This window comes from Prinia subflava (genome assembly GCF_021018805.1).
Source record: "Prinia subflava isolate CZ2003 ecotype Zambia chromosome W unlocalized genomic scaffold, Cam_Psub_1.2 scaffold_31_NEW, whole genome shotgun sequence".
Classification (NCBI taxonomy): Eukaryota; Metazoa; Chordata; class Aves; order Passeriformes; family Cisticolidae; genus Prinia; species Prinia subflava.
Window position 1 is genome coordinate 932,214 of NW_026960608.1, and position 19,447 is coordinate 951,660.

Below are 19,447 nucleotides of genomic sequence, written 5' to 3' on the forward strand. Positions count from 1 at the left end.
GTCCCTGCAATCCCTATATCCATTTCAAGTGCAATTACTGTCATGATATTTGGGTGGTTCATTGTAAATGGGGGCAGAGACCATTGGGGTTGTGCCGAAGGTATTCTGAGGAAGAACAGATTTTGACTATGCGGTTCTTAGACAGTACCACTCGTCTGGGGTTGATAGAACCAGATTCTCCTGGGTGGTTCAATATATAAAAGGGGGTTGAAGGGCAAATTGGATTTGAAGGCCCAGGTGTTGGCTACTGAGTGCCAGCAGACAAACAAAGTGCCTTGTGTGGCGGAGCCTGTAAAGTTATCTAGGTGGGGGGCCTTTAAAAGGAGATATGCTGCTTGAACCACACCGAGGATCCTAGCAGAGAACCCCTGCTGTTGCGAAGATGATGAACTACCAAGTTGTTTGGCAGCAACCCAACAGACGATGGCCTAGACAGAGGGGCACATCTGTGGTTTGCTCTAGTGAGTCCGAACCAAGCTGTGTGCCTGGTGAGGGGCCAGCTCCATAAAAACATGGCTCGGCCTAACGCCACCCCGACCGGAAACAAACTAAATACCCAAGCTCCACACATGTAGAAGGTAATAAACTGTCCCTTTAAGAGCACTCAGGGCCATGGGAATTGAGAAAAATCAGAAATCAAAAAGGTAAAAACAGACACTATCCAGGAACTGCTGGTCAGATGTGTTCCCTCTCAAAGGAAAGTTTTCCAAGGGAAGGTATACAAAGGGGAAGATATACGGAGGAAGAGGGCATCCAGGAAAGAAATAATTGCAAGTCTAGAATAAGAGATTGTTGGGGGATAATGCAAACACGAATTAAATGGTTAATATATAAAAAGAGGGGGGAATTGTGAAAAATATGGGATGTTAATTCATGTTCTTATGGGTTATGGCATGTTAGAAATTATAAAAACCATTGTATAGGGGAATATAGTCTTAAGTTTCAGTCTGCCATGAAAATGCACTGAGACAAGAAGCAGGCACCACCCTGGAATTTAACATTTAGAAAGGAGACAAAGGATTTAATGGAAAACCCGGCCATCTCCTTGGCATCAGGAGAAGACACATTAAGATAAGCTATCAGTCTTCCCCTCCCTGGATGACAGAATCGTCAGATCATTATCTTCAGCCAACACCCTCATCCGAGCATCAAGCATCGGAACACCACCATTAGAGGACCATCATCATCCACACCTCCGGAGATGAACTTTTACCATTCATAAACCTTGGTGTCTATTCACTCCCAGGAAACCAGAGATTGACACCTCACAGCAGAGAAGAAACTCTTTTCAGCTAAGCTGGAGACAACTATGAATTTGAATAACTAGCTTGGAAACAAAAGGACTATGAGGAAATTTTTGCCAGAGGTGGGATAAAGTGTATAAAAACTAAGCCTCGAACAAGGCCAATTCGTGAACTCAGGGGGGACGGCAGTTGGCCAGATACTGCGTCCCAGTTCACGCTTGACATTTCCTGGGTAAAATCGTCAAGTATCTCTGCTGTGGGTGGTTTTGCCGAAATTCTGTAATTCGATCCTTTTTAATAAACCAAACATTATAATTTTAATTGGACTACTCTACTGGCATTTATAACAAGAATAATGTATTAAGAGTTTTATTCTAGCCACGGCAATGATGCATTTTTCTTAATGGGTCTTGTGTTCCTATTTACTTCTTAACAACATAAGCTAATTCAATCATAATGAAATCTAGATTTAACTTTAATTAGCTACAACCAAGACCAACTGTTCTCCAGGTACCCTGCTCCCTGAAATGGAAGACAGAGGCAGGTAGCAGAATGAAGCTCCCATAATCTAGTAGGGAATGGTCAGTGACCTGCTGCACCACTTAGACACAGAGAAATCTATGGGCCCTGATGGGAACCACCCAAGGGTACTAAGGGATCTGGTGGAAGAGCTCACCAAGCCACTTTCCATCATTTAATATCAGTCCTGGTTAAGCAAAGAGGTCCCAGGTGACTGGAAGTCAGCCAGTGTGACACCCATCTGCAAGAAAGGTCAGAAGGAGCTTCTGGGGAACTACAGGCCTAGCAGCCAGGCCTGGGAAGGTTCTGGAGCAGATCATCTTGAGTGCCATCACATAGCACAAGGGGTTTAGGCCCAGCCAGGACAAGTTTATGAAAGGTAGGTTGTGCTTGACCAACATGATCTCCTTCTATGACCAAGTGACCTACTTAGTGGATGAGGGTAAGGCTGTGGATGTGTTTACCTACAGTTCAGCAAAGCTTTTGACACTGTTTCCTGTGGTGGTGGGGTTTTGTTAAGCTGTTTTGGAGTTATGTATCCCAATGGTTCCTCCCTGTTTCCCCCCTCAATAAGTCAGGTACTGTCCAAAGGTATCTCCTCCCTGTTTCTTTGTCCACCTGTCCTGCCCCTGCCCTGTCTCTGGAAGCTTCGGTCAGCTGTCCATCTTTCCCCTGACCCTGCTCTATGTTATAGAAATACACCTGTCAGTCTGTCCTGGGGTCAATCATATGTTTGCTTCATGCCTCTCACCCCCCAGTTTAAAAGTACTCGTGGACTTTGTCTCGTCCTCTTTTTCATCCCCCCCCCCTTGGGGAATAAAGGTCTCTGAGAAATAATATGGAAGAGAGCCTTCTCTAGTCCTTGTTCTGAAGCCTGGACACTGCAACACCTGTTGCCGTAGAACAGCCTTGTTCTGCACTGTTACCTGAGACTGCTGGCAGATTCAGGAACAGCCCCTGGCACAGCCAGGAATCAGAGCTAGCTGGGGTTCTACCGGCTCCTGTCAGTTTCCCACAGCATTCTCCTGGAGAAACTGGCTGCTCATGGCTTGGACAGGTGGTCTCTTTGTTGGGTAAAAAACTGTCTGGATGGCCAGGCCCAGACTGTGGTGGAGAATGGAGTCACATCCAGCTGGCAACCAGTCACCAGTAGGGTTCCCCAGGGTTCAGTACTGGGGCCAGTCCTGTTTAACATCTTCATCAATGACCTGGATGAGGGGATCGAGTGCACCCTCAGCAAGTTCACAGACGACATGAAGTTGAGCAAGAGTGTTTATCTGCTGGAGGGTTGGAAGGCTCTGCAGAGGGATCTGGACAGGCTGGATCCATGGGCCAAGATCAGCAATATGAGGTTCAACAAGGCCAAGTGCCAGGTCCTGCACTTGGGTCACAACAAGTCCCTGCAGCACTCCAGGCTGGGGCAGAGTGGTTGGAAAGCTGCCCAGTGGAAAAGCACCTGGGGGTGCTGAATGACAGCAACTGAACATGAGTCACTGTGTACCCAGGTAGGCAAGAAGGCCAATAACATCCTGGCTTTTATCAGAAATAGTGTGTCCAGTGGGACCAGGGAAGTGTTCGTCCCTCTGTATTCAGCACTAGTGAGGCCACACCTTGAGCGCTGTGTCCAGTTTTGGGCCCCTCACTGCAAGAAGGACATTGAGGTGCTGGAGTGAGTCCAGAGAAGGGCAATGGAGATGGGGAAGGGTCTGGAGCACAAGTCTGATGAGGAGTGACTGAGGGAACTGGAGGTGTTTAGCCTGGAGAAAAGGAGGCTCAGGGGGACCATATCACTCTCTTCAGCTACCTGACAGGAGGGTGGAGCCAGATGGGGATTGGGCTCTTCTCCCAGGTCACAAGTGATAGGGCAGGAGGAAATGGCCTCAAGTAGCATCAGCAGAGGTCTAACTTGGTTATTAGGAAAAATTTCTTCACCAAAAGGGTTATCAAGAATTAGAAGAGGCTGCCCAGGCAAGTGGTAGAGTCACCATCCCTGGAGGTTTCTAAAAGATGTGTGGATGTGGTGCTTAAGGATATGGTCTGGTGGCAGACTTGGCAGTGTTAGGCTAATGGTTGGACTCGATGATCTTAAGGCTCTTTTCCAACCTGGATAATTCTATGATTCTATAAGCAGAGATGACAGGCATCTTGAAAAGTAGTATTCATTTCCACAGTTCTGTAGATAGGACCTTACACAATAATCTGTATTGAAAAGTTAGTATGTCACTATACTCCTGAAATATATACTGGAATATCAACATTGTGTAAAAGGCCTGGGTAAATCAAAAGCATGCATGTACAGAGGAGCTATCCAACTCTAAGTCCCTATTGACCTTTTTCAGCAAAAACATAAGTCATGGGGCAAAAAATGGATTTGCCTTAGCAGTACAGATATTCATGCCCTTCCTCTTCCTAATTTCAAGTAAATACGCACACACTTTATTCTTAGTCTTTGTCCTAGTTCCAACCAGGACCTTAATCATATTTGATACCACTTCACGTCATTGCCAGGGGCAGGGGAAAGGGATGCTCTCTGGCTTTCCAGTCAGGAAAAAAAAGGTGGAGGATGGAGAGGTCAGGGTAGCACGGAGCTGGTCCTAAGCTGGAGAGAATAGTGGGGTGGCAGCAGCTGCAAGTCAAGTCGAGTTGGGCTCAGTGAGCATTTTGCTTGTCAATCACTCTTTCGTTTACTTTTGTAATTAACATTGTTGCTGCTACTGTTAGTTTTCTTATCTCATTGCTATTTCCAGTAAATTGTTCTTCTCCCAACCCATGATCTTCACCTTTTGTGCCTCCAATTTTCCTCTCATTCCCACCACAGTGGGACGAGGAGGGGAAGGGAGGAGCGAGAGAGCGACATCTGGTTTGGGAACATCTCAGTGAGGGCACTGAATTGGGGAGTACCATTCCTAAACCAAGACAGTATTACCTTTTGCCACTTTTCCATTTGTTGTTACATAACCTCTTTCATTTAGATGTGAAAACCCCTCTGGAATGGATAGAAATCTGTAAAGTAACATCAGACAGTCAGTACTCCACTTAAATCACATGATTCAAATAAAAACAAACACTTGTTTCCACATTGTAAAATTAAATAGCATGTTCGACAGTTACCTTAGTAGTAGAAGTAAACCTTTGTCTCCCAGGTGAGAAAGAGCTGATTTCATTTGGATAAGGGCATGAAGACTGGCTTAAAATAATTTAAAATGCATAAAGAACATCCAAGCACTATATAATTTAGAAAACTTTAACAATTACAAGTCTGTCAGCAATGAGGCAAGTTTTTTGCAAAAGAAAGTATCAAACAGCACTAACCTTATCCTATTATTATCCACTTTCAGTACCTTCTGTCATTAATTTATATCCCCTTTACAAAACATATAGTGATCAAAATAGTTGAATGAGTCTGCACTCATATTTTAAAATAAGCATTATCTAGAAGACTAGATTTTCTTGTCACTAATACTGCAGTATTTTCAGCATAAGTGGTCTATAAACTATTATGAAGTCCATCAATGGCAATCAAGAAAGAAAATTGTCAGTAGCTTCTTGGATACTTTGCTACTGGGAAAAGGGTGGGGAACAGCTTACAGAGTAGCATACCAAAAAGAGGCTGAAAAGGGAAAAGATGCTCGCCTTGTCTTCACATGCCTCATCCAGAATATCAAATGCCTCAGAAGAAATAGTTTTATTTTTATCATGAAACTGGGTCACCAGTAACTCAATCCTCCAGTTGCTGAAGAACTCTACATTTGCTCTCAGTAATACTCGTGTTTTGTTGCATACAATCTGCAGCTCTGCAAAAGTAAGGAAAATAATTTTTTGAATGGAAGGAAACTACTTAATGTAGTTAATAATTTATCACTTTAAAAAATACATTTAAACTACTATATTTTATAGTAAGTACCTGCATTGCACATCTTAATGCATTAAAACTACAGTGTACATGAGAGCTATTTCTGTCTTATCAAATGGGAAAATTGAGTCTGAGACCAAAGTAATCTGGTCATTGCAAGTATCCTTGGAAAATCCTTATCAATTAGTTATTCACATCTGGGGAATTAATTTTAAAACATTTTAAATTGTTTGCCAAAAATATCTGATCTTTAAAGCTTCTCAAAAAACCTAAATATAAAAATGTTTTCAGTAATAAGACAATTTCCCAACACTTAGTTTACTGCTATGAATTTTTGTGACAACAGAGTGAAGTACCTTGTCAGTTCTTTTACTGCTGTTCAAAATGTGCTGAATAAAGAGCATAACCTGATTACATAACTTCTATTCGAAAAGTTACATGCAAAATAAAAGTAAACAGACTATCTATGAGAATTTGTTCTGGATTAAGCACAGAAAAACCCTGACAATATATGCTTCCTGAAAAAGGTGTTATCTTTACTTTTAACTATGCTTTTCTAAAAGACGACATCAGGCACCCAAATCTTTCTTCAGGTCTTCAGTCCTTATACCTTTAAGGCTATGATAGCTATAACCAAGAAAATTTTCTATATGTTAAAATATAAATCATCTGTGTTGGGATGTATGTGAATGTCTCTAAGACATATGTGAACTGGTCGAGGTTGGACAGTATTACTGAAGTTAACAATATCTTGTGTATTTTTTTCCCTCCAGAAATAATTGGCAATTAGGACTTGAAAGAAAATGTGAACATGCACAAGTAATTTTAAATATCTTGTCTCATTACTGCAAGTATCATGTGCACATTTCTATTTATTCAATATACAGTGTCACAGTACAGCCGGTCTGTAGGTGGACAAGATAAATCTGGCCATAACATAAATCCAATTTGGCTCACCTAGTTCAGAAGTACATAAGTCCCCAGATAAGATGATAGGATAGATTTGAACTCAAACAGGGACCTCAGCCAACCCTGTTCAACCCTGGATGCAGACACATCACTGGCCAGAGATCTGGGCGGTGCAGAGATCTCAACCAATCGGCTGTCTAAGCCCAGGAAATTCAAACTCCCTATAAAAAGACGTTCCAGACAACAAAACACACCATTTGTCAATAACCCTGGGTGAGCTGTGTTGTTTGTCTGTCTCCGACCAATGACCTCATGTAACAACAGAGGGTTATTTTTTGTAAGGGAGGTGGGAATGGCATAAGTACCAGGAATGACCATGGCAATAGCCATTCACAACTCTGTTCTAGGCTGCACAATCATTTTGAAATTGCTTGCATTCCATTAGTGGTATGCCTTGTATGTGGAATAGGTGACTAGCAGCATACTTATTAAAGATGAGAAGAAGAGCTATTATGACAAAATGATCACTCCATCTAGATGTTAAGCCTACAGAATAACACAGTGACATGAAACCAGAATTCAGTGTCACGTAGTTCAAGCATTAAAATGTGTCTGTAAAGAATCATGGATACTGCTATAAATATATTGAATGGGATACAGAGAAAAAAATATAATAATCTTCACTTCCTGAAATATTTCCTGAACATTAATAATCTATCCAGCTAGTTAGTGCAGAAATAGCACAATTTTTATTTTCTGTCTAGAGAAGGAAAAGATGAAGCAAAATCCTGGAATGTTTTTACTTTTGATGGAAACTGAAAGGAAAACCAGTATAGAGGATATTCAGGAAACAGGCATCCCCCCTTTCCCCCAAGTATGAACTACATGAAAAGCATAGATAAAGCCCTGTATTATATCTGTCAGATGATTCTTACTTATAATAGTGAAGGTAATTGTGACCCATAGAAGTGATGATGCAAGTCAGAGGTCATTATGCTCAACTGATTACATACAGCTCAGTATAGATACCAGTAGTTATTAGATAAATCTACCTCTTAGCCACCCATGAAGATAAAAGGTCATGAACTGCATCACTTGAGGACACACTAGCTACGCTGCTGTTTCTACCATGAGCTGGCAGAAAGGCAGCTGAGGCAGTATGAATTTGCTTTAGCATTGTTATAAATGCCAATACAGTAGTCCAAATAGAATTATAATTTTTGGTTTATTAAAAAGGATCGAATTACAGAATTTCGGCAAAACCACCCACAGCAGAGATACTTGACGATTTTACCCAGGAAATGTCAAGCGTGAACTGGGACGCAGTATCTGGCCAACTGCCGTCCCCCCTGAGTTCACGAATTGGCCTTGTTCGAGGCTTAGTTTTTATACACTTTATCCCACCTCTGGCAAAAATTTCCTCATAGTCCTTTTGTTTCCAAGCTAGTTATTCAAATTCATAGTTGTCTCCGGCTTAGCTGAAAAGAGTTTCTTCTCTGCTGTGAGGTGTCAATCTATGGTTTCCCGGGAGTGAATAGACACCAAGTTTTTATGAATGGTAAAAGTTCATCTCCGGAGGTGTGGATGATGATGGTCCTCTAATGGTGGTGTTCCGATGCTTGATGCTCGGATGAGGGTGTTGGCTGAAGATAATGATCTGACGATTCTGTCATCCAGGGAGGAGAAGACTGATAGCTTATCTTAATGTGTCTTCTCCTGATGCCAAGGAGACCGGCTGGTTTTCCATTAAATCCTTTGTCTCCTTGTTAAATTCCAGGGTGGTGCCTGCTTTTTGTCTTAGCAAATTTTAAAGGCAGACTGAAACTTATATTCTCATATGACATATATACAGTGATTTTCATAATTTTAATATGTCATAACCCATAAGAACATGAATTAACATCCCATATTTTTCACAGCATGAATGTCTTAAGTACATCTGGAAGTAGTTTAAGATGTGCTTCTCCTTCACTGGTCTGCAGAGATACTGCTCTCCAAATGTTTTTGTTGTATGTAGTTACTCAAAAAAAGCTACTCTCCCCTTCTAACAAAATGAATACAAACTGTTCCATAGGCATTTGTGTACTATACAGGCTCCACTCATCCTACTGGGGGTAAGTTGGAAGAGCTTTCAAGTGCCTTATTTGAATTGAACTGCATGAACCAAAGGGTTCTTCAAAAGGTCAGCACTTTGCCTTTTTGTCAAGAAGTAGTCGACTTTTTCTCCTCAAAAATCTCATCAGTTCAGTTTGCATCATAAGAATATATGCCGATGGGCACATGTAAAGCAGAAAAATAATTTCTTAAGGAAGGAAATAAATATGAAGTATGAAGTCATCAGTAGTTGATGCAAATGTAGATCCACTACTGCTGGCTGAGACAGTCCAATGTATTTGTGCTTTTCTTCATTTAGACCAAAAATACATATCACAAGGGAAGCCAGGCTCTCTTTTAGAGGTTCAAACAGTAAATTTTCCTTCTTTCTAGTATCCTGATGTGCAAACCCTTGAACCCCTCAGGGAAACCTCCAGGGCTTGGCCCTGGAAGAATCTACCACAGAGTTTCCCCACCTAGGCTGAAAGAAAAGATTTTCCCCCAAGGAGCCCTGCAGCACTATTGCCAATCTACCTCAGATTGCTTCCCCTACTGGCCAGTTGACCCTGCCCACCCCAATTGTTCATCCCCCATACCTCCTATAGGTTGCTGCTCTTTGCCCTGCCCTTGTACTACCCCTTGCCATCAGACCATTGGTGCCTGACCCCATACTTAACCCTGGGCACTCCTTTGATCTCTCTTTTGTCTCTGATCCCTTTGATGTGGTGAACGTAATAAACCTTCACTGGAATTCATCATACAGAAGGCCCTTCCTGTCTTTCCTTTGCTGAGCTATCTGTGGGGTGTGTGTGTGTGTATGGACTTCAAATGATTGTTCCCGTGGCCTACTCTGAGCAGCTTCTGAAGGAGATGCTTCAAGTAAGGTAGCGACATTTAACCATCCTGCCATGCTGCTACATCCTGATAGTTAAAGATTCATTTACATTTGTGATGTGTTGCCATGAATTTTCCTGGTTTGCTGAGCGTTCATATTAAAGGAGAAATGTGCAGTTTCTCACGCTGGTGAATTGTAAACACAAGACCATGTTTTGTAAATATTGGCAATGTTATGAATTCCTTCTCCAAGAGAAGGGGAGGTTGAATGACAGCCTCCTGGACCAATGTGGCAGGAGAGGTGGCGATACCCTTCTCAAATCCATGGTCACCTTGCCACAGATATATAATGGCAAAATAAACTAAGAGGCAGGGGTTCTGCCCTGCTGCTCTGTTGCACCCAGATCTGTGTCCCCAGACTGTTTTCTGGCTAGGCCTCCGCGGTGATAGTGATGAACAAATAAGATTTAAGTTTTTATATTTCTTAAATGTGTTATCATAAATAATCTTTTCTTTTTTTAACATTGAAGGGATCTCAGCTGTGAACTTTCCTAAAGATCACTAAGGTTAAAGACTTGCTATACCTGACTACACACTTCACTCTGATATTGAGGACTACTGTCCCATATTAGTGCATATGTTTTATAAGTAAAACTATAACCTTTCTCTTGAGTCAGTACTAGGCACTTGAGAAGACATATCCTAATAATTTCTATTCTTTTTCCATTTTAAGGGACTTCCAAAAATAGACAGCTACTTAATCTTTGTTGTTTCCCCAGGCAATGTTGTTAGATCCATGCATCATTGTAAGACTGGGAAATAAAGACATTAGAACTCAAGTAGCCATGAGATACTAACATAGTCTGAGACTGTAAAACATCATAGATATGAGAAAGTATCAGTGTTTCCAGCAAGAAAGTTTTGAGTACTTAAGTTTCTGAATCTGCATAATATCCCTTAGCTTTCTCCAAGGTGTTCTATCTCAACATCTCTCAAGGTTTGGAATTAAATACTAATGGTAATAGCACTGAGGCCTATTATAATTCAGATCATGATCTCTAATCCTTTTCACAATCCTGAGTAGACCAGAACTGAAATGGGCAAGCTTCTCCTCCCAGTGGGATGGGTGGAGGGAGAAGCAGAAGGGTAAAAGTGAGAAAACGTGTGGGTTGAGGTAAGAGATGAATAATTTAAAAGAAATTAAAAAAAATAGGAAAAGAAAAAAGAAAAAACCTAACAAAGAGGTAAAAAAACCCCAAAACAACAACAGTGATGTGAAAGCAAACATTTGCTCATCACCAAACAACCAATGCCCAGCCAGTGCCCAAAGAAGCATCACTCCCACAAATCTCCCTTACAGTTTTATCTCTGAGCATGACACCATATGATCTGGACTATCTCTTTGGTCAGTTGGAGTCACCTGTCCTGGCTGTGTCCACTCCCAATTTCTTGTGCGTCCCCAGCCTCCTCTCTGGTGAGATGGGGTGAGAAGCAGAAAATGCCTTGACTCTGCATAAGCACTGCTCAGCAATAGCTAAAACATCTCTGTTATCAACACTGTTTCAGCACAAATCCAAAACACATCCCCATACTAGGTACTAGGAAGAAAAATAAATATTCCAGCCAAAACCAGTGCAGAGCTGTACAAGCTTTCTTAATTTATAAGATGATGGAGAGTGATATCTATCCTATTCACATTTGAAGCTGTCTTGATTCTGGCCAGGATAGACTTAATTTTCTGTAGTAGCCAGGAGGGGGAGTGGCTGAAGGATTGTGGCTAGGAGGTTATTCTATACAACCTCACATCATTGCTGGAGGCAGTAGTAAGGAACTCTCGCTTATGAGGAGAAAGGTGTTCCATGTGGGAGAAAACATGGTGGGAAAGAGCCACTTGGTATTGTTGCAGGATTTCTGTGTAGATTGTTTCTTTTATACCTTCTGTTATTAATATTGTTGCTATGACTGTTTTCTTATTTCATTGCTGTTTTCGGTAAATTGTTCTCTCAACATGTGATCTTTGCCTTTTGTGCTTCCAATTGTTGGGGGAGCAAGTGCTGGCATGGTTTTATTGGGACCATTAAATTGGAGAATACCATTCCTAAACCATGACAAAGCACAAGAATCTTTTACTACCCTGTCCTGCTTTGGCTGGGATAGAGTTAATTTCTTCTCAGTAGCTGGCACAGTGCTGTGGTTTGGATTCAGTACAGAATAATGGTGATAACACACTGATGTTTTGGCTGTTGCTGAGCAGTCCTTACCCTGAATCAAGGACTTTTCATTGTCTCAGGCTCTGCCAGGGAGGAGCTACACAAGAAGCTGTGAGGGAGCATGGCCAGAACAGCTGACTTGAACTGGCTAAAGGGATATTCCACACCACAGAACTCCATGGCCAGTATATAATCTGGGGAAGGTGGCCAGGAGGGGCTTATTGCTGCTCAGGGATGGGGTGGGCATCAGTCAGTGGGTTGTGAGCAACTGTATTCTGCATTGCTTGTTTCTCCTGGGTGTTTTCTCTCTTTTTTCCCTCATTTTAATTATAATTGTTATTGTTATCATGAGTATTATTGTTGTTATCATTAGTATTAGTTGTATCATTATGTCGCTGTTGCATTAGGGGTGGCTGAATAAGCGACACAGACTCCAATCTTCTTGGAGGGCATATACCACCGTTTATTAGAAATCACATATTTTTATAGACTGTTCTGATACAGCTGGACATGATTGGTCCTTTAATTAACACCCCTCACTATCATTGGCTAATTAGAAATGACACCCTGTTGAGGGTTAGATTTGCCTCTTTTTCACTTACAGAATTTTTTCCCATAAGTTTCTAAGAAACCTTAATGACAATACTTAGCCAGAACAAAGAGAGTAGTTGAAGGACATGGCAGCACAAGGCTACACCTATTGTTTTTAAGTCTCTGGGAGTGTCCCTCAGAGGGGAGAGATAACGCGAGCTTTGGGAAAGGTAAAAAGACAGAGCTGGGGGAGGGGGGCTCACTCTTGCTCTCAGCATCTAAGAAGACAGTCAAGCTGCCCCTCGCTGCAGGAAGAGTTCATGGCCATCACTCTGCCTCGTCCTAAGAAATCTACCATAATCTGCTTGTGTACTCAAGAATCCTGAGCTCGTTTTCTCCAGCCCTCCCCCCACTGCTGCTGTTTCTTCAGAGCTTTGAGGCTCTCCTGCTACTCTGTAGCCCTGCACTGCCCAGCCCTGCCGGGACACCCCCTGCCATTCCAGCTACCAGCGCAGAGCTCCTCATCTCATGTAAGAGCTTCTCCGCGACGGCAGAGTAGGCAACAAAGTATCTCTATAAGCAAAGCAACTGTAGTGGCACGTGGTTTATTGTGAGGGCCTTGCTTGTAGCTGCTAGGCACAGCTAAAGCAGGCCAGGAGAGCTGGAAAAGAGAGTGGGGAAAAGAGCGAGGAAAAAGAGAAGAGGGAAAGAGAGGAAAAGAGAGGGGAAAAGGGAGAGGAAAAAGAGGAGGAGGTTCTGAATACCATACAATAAATGTCTTTCTAAGTTGAATAGTCTGTGTTGGACCAACCAATCTAATACAAGATACCAATCTCACAACATTTACATACAGCCAATAGAACTGTCCCATAACCTTCGGCAAGCAGAAGGGTATTGTTTAATCAAGGGAGCTGGCCCTCAGCTAGGCAAACTATTGTTCACTAGCTGATGGCTTGGCACCCCACACCCTAAAGCCTGCCCTCATTTCCATCTCACTTGTTGGTCTCATACTCCCAGAATATAAACCACCATATTTGCAAGGTCTTTCTACTTCATCCTTCCCAACTGTTGCTGAGAACAGTTAAAGATCGGGGACTAAAGAACAGGGTCTGACCCAATGTGGGTATATCACACCTTCTTCCCTTTATTCTTTGAGATGGCGGGTTAAATACAGACAGACTGGTTGACAAGAACAGGTGCATTCTGATAGGCAGTGAGAATAGAGAAGTATGCAAACAATCTAGAGTTAAGGCAGCTACGGAGTTTCAGTGTAATTACTTCTATTCTGTAAATGTCCATACCTTAACACATTCCTAGTACCAGATAAGTTTATCTGGTACTACGTATGTTGGATGTTTGAGGCCTACTAGGCCCAGGCCTGAGGCCTAGTTCGGCCTGGTTTGGAATAGCTCAAATCCCATCCCCCAGCATATCATGCCCACGACTTCTGAGAAACTCGGTTACAGTTCCCTCTTTTTCTTTTTGAGCTATCCAAACTGATGCTAAGGCACGGCTGGCTAATTTTTTCATGCATCGTATTAAGCAAGGCACTATAATTAAGATAACTATGATAACAATAAGTACTATTATGCTAAAGCAAATCAAATCCTTAATCCACCCAGTGAAACCCCATGATCCAAGCCATTTGTCAAACGGTGTGTCTACAACTACAAGATTTTTCATGTTGTCTCTCAACTGCGATAACTGCTGATAAATTGATCGCGAATGATCTGACAAATTCATGCAGCACATGCCTTCAAATTCTTCACATCCATGCCCCTGAGATAAAAGAAGGAAGTCAATCGCGGCTCTGTTTTGGAGCATGGCATGACGAATGTCATTAACATCTTTGGCAAGCTCACTCAGCAAACTGGATGTTATATTAATTTGTTTTCCCGTCCAGCAGGCTAAATGTTTCAATTGTGTGAGAGCTTGCGCTGAAGCAACTCCTGGGGCAAAAACGGATGCTGAGATTACAGCTGCAGGCTGCCATAGGGTAACTTGATCTTTACAATCAGGACTTAGTTGAGACATACTTCATTTGACTCGTTGGGTTGGTTGAGACAATCCTAAAACCTGATGAATGGTAGGAGCAAACAATGTCAATTTACTGAAATAACACGGTCCTCCTATACCTTTTTGGGGCATTGCAGACCAGGCTCTATCTCCACAGATGAGAAAGATTCCTGGTGGCAATTTCTTAGCAACACCTGTTAATGGTGCCACAGACTTGGTCCAGTTGCTGCAATATTCAGTGTAATTGTAGTACAATGAGGAATGGGGAGATAACCAAGTGCTGTCATATTTCAGCTGTTGCTTGTTTATGATTAACAAAGTGGAATTTATGATAAAATGTCCAAAAATTAAACAGTAATTTCGTGGCACAGAGCCCAGAAGATCAAGTTCCTGAGGCTCTGCACTAGTAACTTTAAGATTTTGTGCAATGACAGCAGCTTGTGCTCCTAAAACACTTTTTGAATTAATTTGAATTCGAGACCAGGCTCTGAACTCTGTCATGGAGCTCACTGGAACTCCAATCAAACAAGTTCGAAAAGGATTAGATGGTGTGGCCAAAGACAAACAAAAGGTATCTTGCTTGTTTTGGTTGGCCCACGTGACCCACATATTTTGCCTTGGGTCGATGTCAAGCATTCCTGATCCCATTTCTATCGAGATTTCTCCCGATAACTCCGAGGGTCCAGCCAGCGGAGTAATGGCTTAATAAAATAGCGAGACGGCTTCCCAGGATATGCTTTGTAAAATAAAGTTTTAATAACAGGAAAAATAATAAACGTTACAAAATGAAAAGAGATAAGCCGAGCACAGTGTACCAAGCACAGCTACACAGGCTAAGGCACTCCCAAAAAGCCTCGTGTACCCTTATGCAGGCCCTTTAGTACTCGATGGTCTAGGTGGGCTTTTTTGGCTCTTGGCCCAATGAGATGGACACTAGACTTTGAGGTGCACTTCTAAAGTCCTATCACTGTGTCTGTGCTGGGACCAAGCCAATTACAGCGAGCAGGCTATAGAAAATTCTAGCTTCACTTCCTTATATGGAAACACCTGCTCGGGTACAGAAATGCACGACTACATCTCACCCTGTAAAATCATATTAAAAAAAGAAAAAAAAAGAGAAATAGTTACTTTGAAAAAATTCTCACTTTTGTTCATAATTGTGATTGTGTCAATGACTTATTGTTATTTAACAATTTGGTTTATAGTTAAGCTGTAGTTTTATGGATTACAAAATTTTAAATTTGGTACTTTCTTTTTATTAGCCAATCTTTTAAATTTAATATTTAGTCTCAAATTACATATGAATCTTATTTTACTTTTTGTTTGGAGAGATTTTTTCAAGTGAACTATATTTTCTTTTTCTTCTACATAAAGATTTGATAATAACTTTTAACATACAACAACGAACAATTTTGACATGACAATAATAACTTCAAAAATTTTAACAGTGCAACTTTTATAAAACTTAAGTCTCTGCTTCAAACGTATTTCAGTGTCTATAGTGCTGGGCTGTGTCAGAATGCAGAAGTCTTTTTGAAGACACAGTCTGTGGTCACTCTGGGTCCTTTTGCATGCTCTTCTTGAGGTGTGTTCTGCTCTCCTTTCTTCTTTTGTAGTTGTGACTCAACTTCTTTTGCAGGAACTTTCTTAGAGTCTGTACCTGTGGAGACAAACAAAACCTCTCTCCCTGCCATAAAGGACAGGCTCTAAAATTTGTCTTGTTTTCAGAATTTTTATGAATATGAGAGATTAAAAAACATATATATAACTTTGTTCAACCTTTCTATAATAGAAAGCACTACGCCCTTTCCCATTTTTATCTTTTAAAGAGCATTTTTAGCTGTTTGTGTGTTTTTTAACAATAGATTGGCTTTTGAATGAATTAGTTATAATATGTGGTAAATTTGATATGTTGAAAAACTTCTGTAATTTTAAGAACTGTACATTTAGGAATGAGAAATGTTTACAAGAGATGTTTTAATTGTCTTTTTTGGTCTTTTTCTCCTTTATGTGTTGAGGTAGAACATACTTTAAAAAGTGTGTGGTTAGACAAGTGAATTTGTTTGAATTGTTTAAATGGTTGATATTGCATGATACTTGTTTTTAATTTTGAGGGTTAACTTTTGCTGCTATTGATGGTGCAGTTAGTGTTTGGTAGTTTGGGCATGGTTGCACAATTGTCTTAATTTGACTTTGAGATATATGCGACACTTTTTACAAGAGCTGATGTATTTTGATGTATGGTTAAAAGTTTGCTGTTACCTTGCTATTTGCTATAAAACTTAGGAGTTTAGTGTTTGCTTTAACATGTGACACAATACAGTTGCTGTTGAGAAAAAAGGAAAAAGATTAGTATTTTAATGTGAATTTACAATTGATTAGAACTTTTTCTTGAGAGGTCTCTGCTCCCTCTACTAAACTTGCAACATAAAAATTTGTAAACATAAAATATGAACTTTGAAAAACATGTAGACAGTTGTTCTTTTTTAGTTTTGAGATATAGTTTTTAGACTTTCTTAAAATCTGATTTTTATTTTTTGGTGTTAGGATTTTACTACATGGTTATGAGATTTTAGATTTTCTTGACTTATTTATAAAACGAATTTTTTTTAGAGGAGTATGAATTTTGAAAGGTTTTCAATTTAATTATAGAGATGAATTTAATAATTTTTTTTTGTAATATTTATACGGGCTATTTTTAAAAACTTTTGAATTTTGAATTAACTATTTCAATTAAAGATATGAGCAAGCAAAATATTTTTGCAGAATCTTTTCCTGTAAAGGAAAAATTATTTAGGAATTCGTTTTTATAATTAGTTTGGAATATAAATTTTTTGGGCAAGTTATTACAATCTTCTTGCTTAATTGACAAAACAGAAAAGAAAAACCTTTTGTTTTGGAATTACTTGGTAGTCTTTTTCAGATCTTAATGAAAAAATTAACTTATAAAGTTCTGGGTTTCTTGTTAAAACTGCAAAATAAAAGAATAGGTCAGGGTTTTAAGGTATTTTGAGCCTGCTGCTTTGGTGGATTCTTGTGGTGGTTTTCATGACAGTCTTCTTTTGGACGAAGTCTACTTTGTATCTTGGCTGCTGGAATTGAACTGTTAGCTGTTTCTGTTCTGTTTTCTTGGAGGGTTTTAGACGATGATAAACTTTCACTGCTTTAGTCTTGCTCTGTCCTTGTTTTTGTTTTGTTTTGGTCTCCTGTCGCCAGAGCCGGGCTGGCTCTGGGGTGCTGGTTTCTTTCCTTATGTTGTGCCAGGGATCTATGCTGGCTGATGAATCCTCTGAATCATCAGAGAAACTGCAGGACGTGTGGGAAACCTTCTGATTTTTCATCGGAGTTTGTTTACATTTCTCCGGCATGGGCGCCGCCATCTTGGGGAGGGCAAGTTCCGGGATGTCACATCCGGTTCCCACGCTCGTCACAGCCAGGGCGTGTCTGTCCAGGCTGTGGGTGGCAACCCGGGGCGGTGCCCGAGGCTTGGGACCGCCCATGGAGGGGGAGCCTCCTGTGCTGGAGTGGGAGGAGCTGAGCGACACATCAGATGGGGCGTGCCGCAGCGTCGGGCTGTACTGAGCCCGCCCACGTGGAGCTACAGTTTCTGCCTCAGAGATGGGGAGAATTCCACGTTTTTCATTGTTCTGTGAGCCCGCGCTTTCAGGGCTTTGTTCAAAACTCGCGCGCTCAAAATTAACGGACCGGGATCGCCCGTATCTCGTACTGGGTGACTGAGGGGGTGGGGAGGGCGGTTGGAATGGAACCCTTGCCTGCTTGGCCACGGCTGGCACAGGTCCCACTCCGGGGCTCTGAGGACGGCTCGGGGGAGGGCTTTGAGCCCTTCCCTGCCTGCTTCTCGGGAGTAAATCAAACCGGTTTTTTCTGGGACTTGGGGCATCAGAACTTGGATTTTTATCTTCATGTCTAAGGTGAGCAGGAGCCTTTTTGCATTTTACTTTCTGGGCTCCTTTTTTATGGTTGCTTTTAGAGGCTTTTCCCAAGGTTTCTCTTTCTGCAGTTTCAAGTGTTTTTTCACTGCTGAGCCTTTCGCCTTCTTCTGTTACAAAGTCTAACACAGTTTTAAAGATGGGTCTTAATTTTAACACAGATTTTTTCTTTGAATTATACAACTTCAATCCTATTTTGTCCCAAAATTCCACTGTTACTGTTTCAGCTGTATTAGTGTCCGGATACTTCTTATAGACCCATTTCACAAGTTTTTTAAGTTCTTTCCTCTCAAACTTATAGTCTTGAATAGTCAGTTTATAATTAAAATAACAAAAGGTGTCTCGCTGTTCTACGGATTGCCGGGTCCCCATTGTCACTCACCAGAATGGCTCTTGTGATCTCCCGGCAGCTCTTGGTTGTCTCCGACTCTCTCAGGTCACTCGGTGATTAGCTGTTCTCTGTCTCCAGCTCTGCTAGACTGCAGCTTCTCTCTTCTAAAGAGTAATCCACCTTGTACCAGAATCGGTGTCCGGCAAAGACCCCCTCTCACCGGTATAGGGGTTCAGTCAAAAGGCTCCCTCTCAGCCTTTTTGACCCAAAAATGTGTTTTTATTTTCACGACCAAAAAACCACCACGAGCTCGCTTTTAAAAAAACGAAACCAAGAGCAAAATGGCCTAGCTGAACGTGAGGGCTCTCTGTCAGCAAACTTCGACTCAGTTACCCTAATGTAGGGTCCGTGTTCGAAGGCGCCATTTATCGAGATTTCTCCCGATAACTCCGAGGGTCCAGCCAGCGGAGTAATGGCTTAATAAAATAGCGAGACGGCTTCCCAGGATATGCTTTGTAAAATAAAGTTTTAATAACAGGAAAAATAATAAACGTTACAAAATGAAAAGAGATAAGCCGAGCACAGTGTACCAAGCACAGCTACACAGGCTAAGGCACTCCCAAAAAGCCTCGTGTACCCTTATGCAGGCCCTTTAGTACTCGATGGTCTAGGTGGGCTTTTTTGGCTCTTGGCCCAATGAGATGGACACTAGACTTTGAGGTGCACTTCTAAAGTCCTATCACTGTGTCTGTGCTGGGACCAAGCCAATTACAGCGAGCAGGCTATAGAAAATTCTAGCTTCACTTCCTTATATGGAAACACCTGCTCGGGTACAGAAATGCACGACTACACATTTCTATTAAAATACCAATCAAAACAGACATTCTGACACCTAACATTCTGCTCATTGTTTTAGTTGTCTCTTATAAAACTAGATAAATAACACTCGTCTATTG

The 19,447-nt window shown here is 41.4% G+C and overlaps 1 pseudogene; it reads right to left on the minus strand.

Moving 5' to 3' along the window:
• The window catches only part of LOC134564980 (rapamycin-insensitive companion of mTOR-like), a 102,458-nt pseudogene that overhangs the window by 26,522 nt on the left and 56,489 nt on the right, over positions 1-19,447 (minus strand).